This window comes from Drosophila tropicalis, unplaced genomic scaffold (assembly GCF_018151085.1).
Source record: "Drosophila tropicalis isolate 14030-0801.00 unplaced genomic scaffold, ASM1815108v1 contig_1058, whole genome shotgun sequence".
Lineage (NCBI taxonomy): Eukaryota > Metazoa > Arthropoda > Insecta > Diptera > Drosophilidae > Drosophila > Drosophila tropicalis.
In genome coordinates, this window is record NW_027172420.1 from 1 (window position 1) to 11,446 (window position 11,446).

Genomic DNA, 11,446 nt, shown 5'->3' on the forward strand with positions numbered 1-11,446 from the left:
TTTTTCTTATAAAAACGAATAGACATAGAAGAAATCTAAAACTACCGTTAGATAAAGATGAAGCAAGATGTAGAAATAAATAATAAAAACAACAACATTCGCACAAAATAACTGTAATTTTTCACATTTCGTTTTGTTCTAAGTGCATAACTATAGCCGCACTTTTCATTTTTGACCTCTGTAATCACTTTGTGACGTTGTTCTCATGAAATCGGTCGTAAATAATTAGCTGAGGAGACTTTAATCAATATGCCAAAAGGGGATCGGTCCTATCAGATTTTGAAAAGGACAAATTCTTGCTCTCAAGGGTGAGCACTTTTCGTTTCGTGAAATTGCCAGAAAAATTGGTAGATCAGACAAAGTCATTCGAAACTTTTATAAAAATCAGTCCGAATATGGACAAAACAGAACAGGTGGACCGAAATGCAAAATAAATTCGCGTGCCCAGCGTCTTCTGGAGCGTGCTGCAAGCAACTCCTTGCTTACAGCTAATGAGTTAGCTGCTGAATGTGGCCTAAATGTATCCCGATGGACGGTTGCACGAGCATTAAAAAAGTCTCCCGTCATTGTGAGACAAAAATTAAAGTGGCTTCCAGATTATTGCAAAGGCATAAAGAGGCTCGGGTGAAGTTCGCTAGAGACAATATGTCAACTGATTGGAAAAAGGTACAGGATTTGTTTTCTTATAAAAAGATACTAATTTTATATTTTAGATAATTTTTTCGGATGAGAAAAAAATTTAATTTGGATGGTCCGGACGGATTCTCATATTATTGGAGAGACTTAAGAAAAGAACCTGTCTATTTCTCGAAGAGAAATTTCGGTGGAGGATCTCTCATGGTATGGGCTGCTTTCTGTGAGTCAGGATGCTTGGAGATTGCATTTCCAAGCACTCATATGAACTCCAGAGAGTATATCGATTTACTAAAAATGAATCTTCTACCGTTCCTTCGCGCACAACGAGAAGATTCATTTGTTTTCCAGCAGGATAACGCATCAATGCACGTCAGTCGGGAGACCCGGTCATGGCTTGATGAGAATGGAATTACACGATTGATGTGGCCGGCATGTTCTCCAGACATGAATCCTATGGAGAACTTGTGGGCTTTACTAGTGCGTAGAATTTATGCCCGTAACACAAAAATTTAGCAATGTTAATAGCCTTAAACTGGCTGTTATTAAAGAATGGGAAAATATCTCCCAATTAGATATAGATAATTTTAGTAACTCCATGCCAAATCGTATTTTTGAGCTTATTTCAGCTAAAGGTGGTTACACTCATTATTAATATAAGTAGGTTGTTATAAATTTGTTAATACTTTGTTTTTGTTTATAAAAAATGAAAAGTGCGGCTATAGTTATGCACTTAGAACAAAACGAAATGTGAAAAATTACAGTTATTTTGTGCGAATGTTGTTGTTTTTATTATTTATTTCTACATCTTGCTTCATGCTTTATCTAACGGTAGTTTTAGATTTCTTCTATGTCTATTCGTTTTTGAGTTATAAGAAAAAACAGGGTGCGGCTATAGTCGTGCACCAGAGTTTAGATGTGCGATGTTTGTACCTTTTTAGGTGTTATGCCAAGGTAGCAGGCAAAAATATAAGAAGCTAGAGTATGATACGCCTAGCTCTCGTATACCCAGCACAATACATGAAGTATTTGAATGACGTCACTCCGCCGTTCACTGCTCTGACGCTAATGATTTTGCTATCATTAGCGGTGAGGAGGTCCTTTGCTATCAATCGTGGGACCAACTAACCCCCCCAACCCCCCCCCCATTTAGAGCGACGGGGGGAACCCCTCGATCACCCCTCTCCCCCTAAAAAACCCCCCCATTTATCTTCTTTTAGCTCCTCCGTCATTCCTTTCCCCCTTCCCCTAATCCCCTTGGCTTAGGGAAATCCCCCTCTCTCCCCCCTAGGGTCTCTCCCACATAAATGTTTTTCTCTGGGTTCCTCCCCCCCCCCCTTTTTTTTTACCCCTTCACTCTAATTTTAGTCTTGCTTCGACAACGGACACCCCACCCTCAACCCCGCTTGACGGCATTTACTACGCTGTTGTGTCTAGCTACCCGCCTCCCATGCGTACGATAGCATTTTTGCAAGATGTGGTTTGTTGTCTCGGGAGCATCACATCCTGCACGACACCGTCTCTCCAATTCGTGCCTTCCCCTCGTCGTACGAGACTTAGAGGGTAGGGCATTTATCCGCAATTTGACACCGTGTAAATATTCCTTTCCTGTTAGCAAGCGCGTGGGCTGACCACCCATCCATGTTGCGGGCCATAGTGACCCGCTTCACGGAGACCGCAACCATCAACAGACATGTACAACCTGTTTGCAAAATACGAGTCAATCTCTGGACGCGAAACCAGCTGCACATTTTCCGCCTTTAATCTATCTCGAGCCCTTTGCATTTCGCCGTCAATGAAAGAGCTAGCTACCTCGGATTGTTCGAGGTGGGGCCATTTTATATTGCTCAATCGCTTCAGACGCAGCATCGGCGCTATCCATCTAACTGACGGAATCCCGAGACCCCCACAAGTGTGGGGGCGTGAAAGAAAGCAACTGGTACATCCAGCGGGAGGTCTAACCACCTCCTCACGAATTGCCGTACCAATCTGTCACATTTTCTTAAGACGCCTATCATCACACTCCCAAGTGTTAGTTGGTGATAGAGTTGTGGGATAAGGACAGTCTTAAGTGCAAACAACTTCTGTTGTGGTTTCAGGGGGCTCTCGATAATCTTAATAGCTTCGGACCGAGGTCGTCTGCTGGACTATATCGAGCCCGCCCATCCGCAGTGAACCGGATTCCTAAATACTTCCACTCTTCAGTACGCTTCAATGAAGGACACTCGCGCTCACCTACACGAAAGCTCCGTCGTTCAACGACAGTACACTTTTGCTTGGCTTGCCCCTTTATACTGATAGTGAAACACTTGTCAGAATTCAGGGTGAGTCCCACGGAGGCCAAAAAGCCTACCGTGGTGTCCAACAATTTCTGAAGCCCCATCGGAGTTTCCGCAAATAGCACCAGATCATCTGCGAACGCTGCCGCGCTTGTCATGGTATTTCCGACTTTGGCACCAATCTCTTTGGGGTAAGACCTAAGTAACCTGTCAATGACAAGATTAAATAGCAAGGGAGATAGAGGATCGCCCTGCTTGACGCCTCTCGCTGGTATGAAAACCTCTGATCTCCATCCTGCCCCATTGAGGGAGGTACCGCCGCCCTTATACTGTTCTTCTATGAAGCTGACAAAATTTGCTGGAGCACCATAGGCCTGTAAGGTGTTGATAATGGCCCGGTGTGATACTGAGTCAAAAGCCTTGCTGACATCCACCGCCGCAAGGTAACATGACTTCCACCTTAAATGATGCTCCCGCAAAATAAGATCAACCATCGTCGCATTATCAGCGCACCCATCGGTAGGTAGGAAACCGCGCTGCCTTGGATCCCAATTGACTTTAGAAGCCAGCCGAGAAGCCAGAACAGCGTTTAATTGCCTGACCAAAACCGAGGGGACTGTTATTGGACGATAGTCTTGCGGTCGATTTGCCGTCACAGTCTTCGGGATAAAGATAGTTCTGGCCAGCCGGGTAGAGTATGGTATTTTGCCGCACCAGAGAATTAGGTTCATTATGCGTAGCATAATGCCCGACGGTACACTTCTGAATGTTCGTGGAGTGATACCATCAGGACCCGGAGCACTTGACAACTTTAATTTATTTTCCCTCAGGTCACGTGGCGTAATTGCTGACCAAACTGTCTCAAGCGAATGTTCCATATGGAACCTCGTGTTATCGCAAGAGCATGTGCTGGGATTTGTCATTATTTGTCTCCAATAGGGCTCCATAATTTCTTGGTTTGGCATAACCGACTCATCTGTTCCATCAAGCAAGGATCTAATGCATCTCCCAGTGTTCTTATCCCAACGACGCTGAACCTGTGCGTATTCTTGTTGTCTTAACTGTCTCCTATTACGAGGTCTCCGAGGAGGTCTCGCACTGATGGTGTGTGGTTCATTTGGTGGTGGAAATATATCAAGGAGATAGTTGGATAAGCATTGGAGAGTGGTTTCCTTCCCTACGGTCTGCGCACTATCTACGATAGATTGCAAGACCTGGGCTCTCCACCGGGGATTACATTCTACGGGGCTATAGCCCCGCAGTATCCGCATGATTTCCCAGTTCGACTGTTCTTCTGATGGATTGATTGGTTGCGCTTCCGACGATGATACTTGGTGGTGTCGCTCGATTAAACTAGGGCGACGCTGTGAGGTATTTGAGTCCAACGCTTCTGGGGTGTGAGTAGATTGCCCTCTTATCTGCTCCAATTTTTCCTTATATTCACCCCTCTTCCGAAAACACTTGATTGCTTCGGAGCTACGGTGAGTAAATACTTCCGCTAGCTTTTTATTAGGAAATCTCAAATTACCACTTGCTTCGAGCTCCACCTCCTTTCTCGCCATCATCCACGCTTCTTCCTCACTCCATCGGAGTTTTACATCTTCACGTTGACGTTGTGTATCTAATTCGTCTCTGTGTTGATGTGACATGTGAACTCCGAGCCCTCTTCTGCTACTAAAGAGGCGCCCACATACTGTACAGGGAATCTCGCTAGCGAGGTTAACCACTGCTATAGCCTCTCTCGGTTGGTCCCCAGGACTAGTTGTCACTGAAGTTGTTGTGTTATAATTTATCCGAGGCACAGTATTTCGAGATTCACCAACTTGTTCTTGGCTCAAGGGGCTGGTAACCCCAAGAGTTGCTCCGCCGCTCGAATTAGCTACCGATAGAAACCTAGAATCTAGGAATTTATCAGCACCCAGGAAGCACCACGAGGAGGTTTCGAGTCGACTTGATCTGACTAACGACTTATGAATTACAGTGTTTAAAACACCCCTTCTGCGCTTATCAGACCCTGCTTCCCTTAAGAGAGTCATAGTTACTCCCGCCGTTGACCCGCGCTTACTTGAATTTCTTCACTTTGACATTCAGAGCACTGGGCAGAAATCACATTGTGTCAACACCCGCTAGGGCCATCACAATGCTTTGTTTTAATTAGACAGTCGGATTCCCCAAGTCCGTGCCAGTTCTGAATTGATTGTTAATTGATAATCGTTATAATTTAAAAGAACTAATTAAAATTAATTAGTATTCTTAAAAATTTTAGCAAGAAAGTTCCACAATTGGCTACGTAACTAACTATCCGGGGAACAAATAACTATCATAAATGATAGAAACTCTATTTACCCAGAACGAGCACATAAACCATGTTATTGTTTCCCAATCAAGCCCGACTATCTCAATCTTCAGAGCCAATCCTTATCCCGAAGTTACGGATCTAATTTGCCGACTTCCCTTACCTACATTATTCTATCGACTAGAGACTCTTCACCTTGGAGACCAGCTGCGGATATTGGTACGGCCTGTTGAGAAGTTTGCGTATCCCCACCATAAATTTTCAAGGTCCGAGGAGAAAATATCGACACAACAGTATATGTCATGCTCTTCTAGCCCATCTACCATATCTCTCTGCGAAAGACTTCCATGGTAGTACGGCTATAAAACAGAAAAGAAAACTCTTCCGATACCTCTCGACGGCTTCTTTATGGTCGTTCCTGTTGCCAGGATGAGCACGAGGCCCATATTTAATAACAAACGGATACTCAACAGGTTACGGAATTGGAACCGTATTCCCTTTCGTTCAAAATTATTCAAGTGTTTTACTTTAGATTAATTTATTTGACATATTTAAAACTTGAAAATTTTCGGCTTTCGCCTTGAACTTAGGACCGACTAACTCGTGATCAACCACTGTTCACACGAAACCCTTCTCCACTTCAGTCCTCCAAGGTCTCATTCGATTATTTGCTACTACCACCAAGATCTGTACCAATGGCGGCTCCATGCAGGCTTACGCCAAACACTTCTAAGCACACCATTGTACCTTCCTACTCACTAAAGTTTCAAAATTTATATTATAAATAATATAAATCATCTACTTTAGCGGTAATGTATAGGTATACAACTTAAGCGCCATCCATTTTAAGGGCTAGTTGCTTCGGCAGGTGAGTTGTTACACACTCCTTAGCGGATTTCGACTTCCATGATCACCGTCCTGCTGTTTTAAGCAACCAACGCCTTTCATGGTTTCTGTATGAGTTGTTAATTTGGGCACCGTAACATTACGTTTGGTTCATCCCACAGCGCCAGTTCTGCTTACCAAAAGTGGCCCACTGGGCACAATATATCATAACCTTAAACTTCATATCAAGAAAGTTAAGGTTCTTACCCATTTAAAGTTTGAGAATAGGTTAAGATCGTTTCGACCCTAAGGCCTCTAATCATTCGCTTTACCAGATAAGATTATTTTATATAACATTTAAATGCACCAGCTATCCTGAGGGAAACTTCGGAAGGAACCAGCTACTAGATGGTTCGATTGGTCTTTCGCCCCTATACTCAATTCTGACAATCGATTTGCACGTCAGAACTGTTTCGGTCTTCCATCAGGGTTTCCCCTGACTTCAACCTGATCAAGTATAGTTCACCATCTTTCGGGTCACAGCATATATGCTCAAGGTACGTTCCAGTTAGAGGTATAAATAATATAAATATCATTATACATAACTATATAGAACGCCCCGGGATTGTGTTAATTAACTATAAATAGTTAAAAAACTAATCCCATTATTAGTCAAGTTAATTATGCTATTAGGTTTATATCCCAATAACTTGCACATATGTTAGACTCCTTGGTCCGTGTTTCAAGACGGGTCCCGAAGGTATCCTGAATCTTTCGCATTGTTAATCATACAAGTGCATATAATAAACACAGAAAATCAATGATAATCATGCTATTATATAATTCCGAAAAATTAACGCACTGTATTCATATAAATCTATCAACACTTTATCAAATTAATGACATTTATTCTATGTTAAAATGCAAGCAAAATAATTTAAATAAACTATAAGTCATATTTTATGATAAATTTGGTTCATGTTAATAGATTACAATGTCCTTATATGGAAAAAATGCACACTATTATTATAATATTATTGAAATATTACAACTCTAATGATGAATTTTCCATAATGGATATTCAGGTTCATCGGGCTTAACCTCTAAGCAGTTTCACGTACTATTTAACTCTCTATTCAGAGTTCTTTTCAACTTTCCCTCACGGTACTTGTTTACTATCGGTCTCATGGTTATATTTAGTTTTAGATGGAGTTTACCACCCACTTAGTGCTGCACTATCAAGCAACACGACTCTTTGGAAACACCATCTAGTAATCATTAACGTTATACGGGCCTGGCACCCTCTATGGGTAAATGGCCTCATTTAAGAAGGACTTAAATCGTTAATTTCTCATACTAGAATATTGATGCTCCATACACTGCATCTCACATTTGCCATAAAGACAAAGTGACTTAGTGCTGAACTATTTTCTTTTCGCTCGCCGCTACTAAGAAAATCCTTGTTAGTTTCTTTTCCTCCCCTAATTAATATGCTTAAATTCAGGGGGTAGTCCCATATGAGTTGAGGTTGTATATACACACAAATATATTATTAAATATATTAAAACCATTGTAAATTTCTAATTTAAGTGAAGAATAATATTATGACAATTGTTTTTCATTTCATATCATTAATAAGAGGCAATTCTAGATTAAAATTTTATATTTTTTATGCTAAACATTCCTCAGTATCATTTGATTTGAAAAAGAAAATTATACATCTTCATTTTCTCATACATATGAGAGCCAATGTGTTTCAATTATTATTAATATTATGAATATACATATATATATATATCCAATAATATACCATATGCTTTAATATTTCGTAAAATACTAAAACAACTTATTTAGCATAGTCTTACAACCCTCAACCATATGTAGTCCAAGCAGCACTCTAAAATTAATTAAAGTACCATAACAGCATGGACTGCGATATGCGTTCAAAATGTCGATGTTCATGTGTCCTGCAGTTCACACGATGACGCACAGTTTGCTGCGTTCTTCATCGACCCATGAGCCGAGTGATCCACCGCTTAGAGTGATTAATAAATTGTTTGTTTATTTCATTACGTCAATAATATTTTTATTGAAAGAAATTAAAAATACACCATTTTACTGGCATATATCAATTCCTTCAATAAAATCTTAACCCAAACGAATGCTGCGAAATGTCTTAGTTAACATAAATGATTGAATACTGGACTTGATAATTTATAAAAGATGATAAATTTTGTAAGCGATCAAATTATGTAAAACGTTAACCTTAAATGCAGGTACAACATTGTACATTTGGGATGTTGCTTTAACCATTGAATGCCCAAACCAATAATGGCCAATACAATACGCAACGCCTGTATATTATGGTACATATACACGCAAATAAATAAGATATACAAAAATCATTTTCAATCTCCGATCGGAATACATAATTTTTATTTATGGCTGGCAAAACACCATAATTTAAAGAGTTTTAGCATATTTTGCTACCGTCCGTCAATTGTTGTTTAATTTTATACTCTTTTTTTTTATCCTTGGGTAAATAGGATAGAATTTAGTTCTTATGCTCTCATCTTTAATTTCATTTTCATCTTATATATCTTATAATAATTTGGAATTTATTTATTTTAATAACGGTTGGAAAATACAATAATGATCCTTCCGCAGGTTCACCTACGGAAACCTTGTTACGACTTTTACTTCCTCTAAATAATCAAGTTCGGTCAACTTTTGCGCGAAACAACCGTAACACGCAAGGCGTCACAGTGATCACGTCCGGAGACCTCACTAAATAATTCAATCGGTAGTAGCGACGGGCGGTGTGCACAAAGGGCAGGGACGTAATCAATGCGAGTTAATGACTCACACTTACTAGGAATTCCAAGTTCATGTGAACAGTTTCAGTTCACAATCCCAAGCATGAAAGTGGTTCAGCGGTTTACCCGGACCTCTCGGTCTAGGAAATACACGTTGATACTTTCATTGTAGCGCGCGCGTGCAGCCCAGGACATCTAAGGGCATCACAGACCTGTTATTGCTCAATCTCATTATTGCTAGACGCAATTTGTCCATTTAAGAAGCTAGTGTCCTTATAATGGGACAAACCAACAGGTACGGCTCCACTTATATAAACACATTCAAACACAATAAACATTTTACTGCTACCATGAATGAAGGCAATATAAGCTTCAACACCATAATCCTGAAGATATCTATTTAATATATTTGAGTCTCGTTCGTTATCGGAATTAACCAGACAAATCACTCCACGAACTAAGAACGGCCATGCACCACCACCCATAGATTCGAGAAAGAGCTATCAATCTGTCTTACACACTTATGTTCGGACCTGGTAAGTTTTCCCGTGTTGAGTCAAATTAAGCCGCAGGCTCCACTCCTGGTGGTGCCCTTCCGTCAATTCCTTTAAGTTTCAGCTTTGCAACCATACTTCCCCCGGAGCCCAAAAGCTTTGGTTTCCCGGGAAGCGACTGAGAGAGCCATAAAAGTAGCTACACCCAATTGCTAGCTGGCATCGTTTATGGTTAGAACTAGGGCGGTATCTGATCGCCTTCGAACCTCTAACTTTCGTTCTTGATTAATGAAAACATCTTTGGCAAATGCTTTCGCTTAAGTTAGTCTTACGACGGTCCAAGAATTTCACCTCTCGCGTCGTAATACTAATGCCCCCAAACTGCTTCTATTAATCATTACCTCTTGATCTGAAAACCAATGAAAGCAGAACAGAGGTCTTATTTCATTATCCCATGCACAGAATATTCAGGCATTTGAAGCCTGCTTTAAGCACTCTAATTTGTTCAAAGTAATTGTACCGGCCCACAAAAACACTCGATGAAGAGCACTAATGTAGGTTTTTAAATAGGAGGAATATATAAAAAAGTACAAGTACTTAATTACATATAAGAACTCCACCGATAATACGCTTACATACATAAAGGTATAGTACTAACTACAAATGTATGTTGTACTACCCGTATGAAGCACAAGTTCAACTACGAACGTTTTAACCGCAACAACTTTAATATACGCTATTGGAGCTGGAATTACCGCGGCTGCTGGCACCAGACTTGCCCTCCAATTGGTCCTTGTTAAAGGATTTAAAGTGTACTCATTCCAATTACAGGGCCTCGGATATGAGTCCTGTATTGTTATTTTTCGTCACTACCTCCCCGAGCTGGGAGTGGGTAATTTACGCGCCTGCTGCCTTCCTTAGATGTGGTAGCCGTTTCTCAGGCTCCCTCTCCGGAACCGAACCCTGATTCCCCGTTACCCGTTGCAACCATGGTAGTCCTAGATACTACCATCAAAAGTTGATAGGGCAGACATTTGAAAGATCTGTCGTCGGTACAAGACCATACGATCTGCATGTTATCTAGAGTTCAACCAATATAACGATCAATTGATCGCTTGGTTTTAGTCTAATAAAAGCACACGTCCCAAAAGGTCCGTGTTTTAATTGCATGTATTAGCTCTAGAATTACCACAGTTATCCAAGTAACTGTTAACGATCTAAGGAACCATAACTGATATAATGAGCCTTTTGCGGTTTCACTTTTAATTCGTGTGTACTTAGACATGCATGGCTTAATCTTTGAGACAAGCATATAACTACTGGCAGGATCAACCAGAATAATGTTATTATTTAATGTGTTGTTAAAAACATGAATATATGAATTTAGACAAACGCATATTTTAAAATATTTAAAGATACTTGACAATATTATATATTTTTCAATAAAATAAAATATATTATTTGTGGTAACATTTTACGAATACGGCCAAAATTTAATAGCGTTCATTTTCGTTTTTCATTAATTGTATAAATTTTCAATAATAATGATCAAAAATATCTTTATTTTTACACTTACAAAATATATAATCACATTTGCTTTAATTTTGTTTATTTTCAAATAAAATAAACATTTGTATTTTGATATTAAATTTAAAATTTAAATAGAAATTGATATTTAATGTGTGATTTTATATATTAAGTAAAACCATCACTCAAATTTAATGTGACGAATGTTTTTTAATTATAAGGAAAAGTTAATTCAATAAAAATGACTTGATTTTAATAAAAAAAATAATAATTTTGCTCTATATAAAAGATCAATTAGTTAATTTGCGAACATAACAAGATTTATGACGCAATTCTCATATTTACCTTTTTATATAAAAGGTTAAAGATTATGAACAATTAAACTAAGAACTAATTTAATGCTCATAATCTTTATTTTGTATTAACGATAAATCCAAATATAACCAGTGAATAAACTTCAGCAGAGAGAACGCTCCTAAGACCGTTTCATCATACACCTTGGAATACCTTGGTAGGCTTTTTCATTATCTTTTTATTTGATATATTAAATTTGAAGTAGAGCATAACCTTCAATTA

At 39.4% G+C, this 11,446-nt stretch overlaps 2 non-coding genes across 2 annotated transcripts; both read right to left on the reverse strand.

Annotated features, from left to right (window-relative positions):
• Nucleotides 1-7,898: 7,898 nt before the first annotated feature.
• LOC137572402 (5.8S ribosomal RNA) lies at nt 7,899-8,077 on the reverse strand. Its single transcript, XR_011031646.1, has one exon. It is a non-coding gene; the product is annotated as a 5.8S ribosomal RNA (ribosomal RNA).
• A 606-nt stretch (nt 8,078-8,683) lies between these two features.
• LOC137572408 (small subunit ribosomal RNA) lies at nt 8,684-10,682 on the reverse strand. Its single transcript, XR_011031647.1, has one exon. It is a non-coding gene; the product is annotated as a small subunit ribosomal RNA (ribosomal RNA).
• Nucleotides 10,683-11,446: the final 764 nt, after the last annotated feature.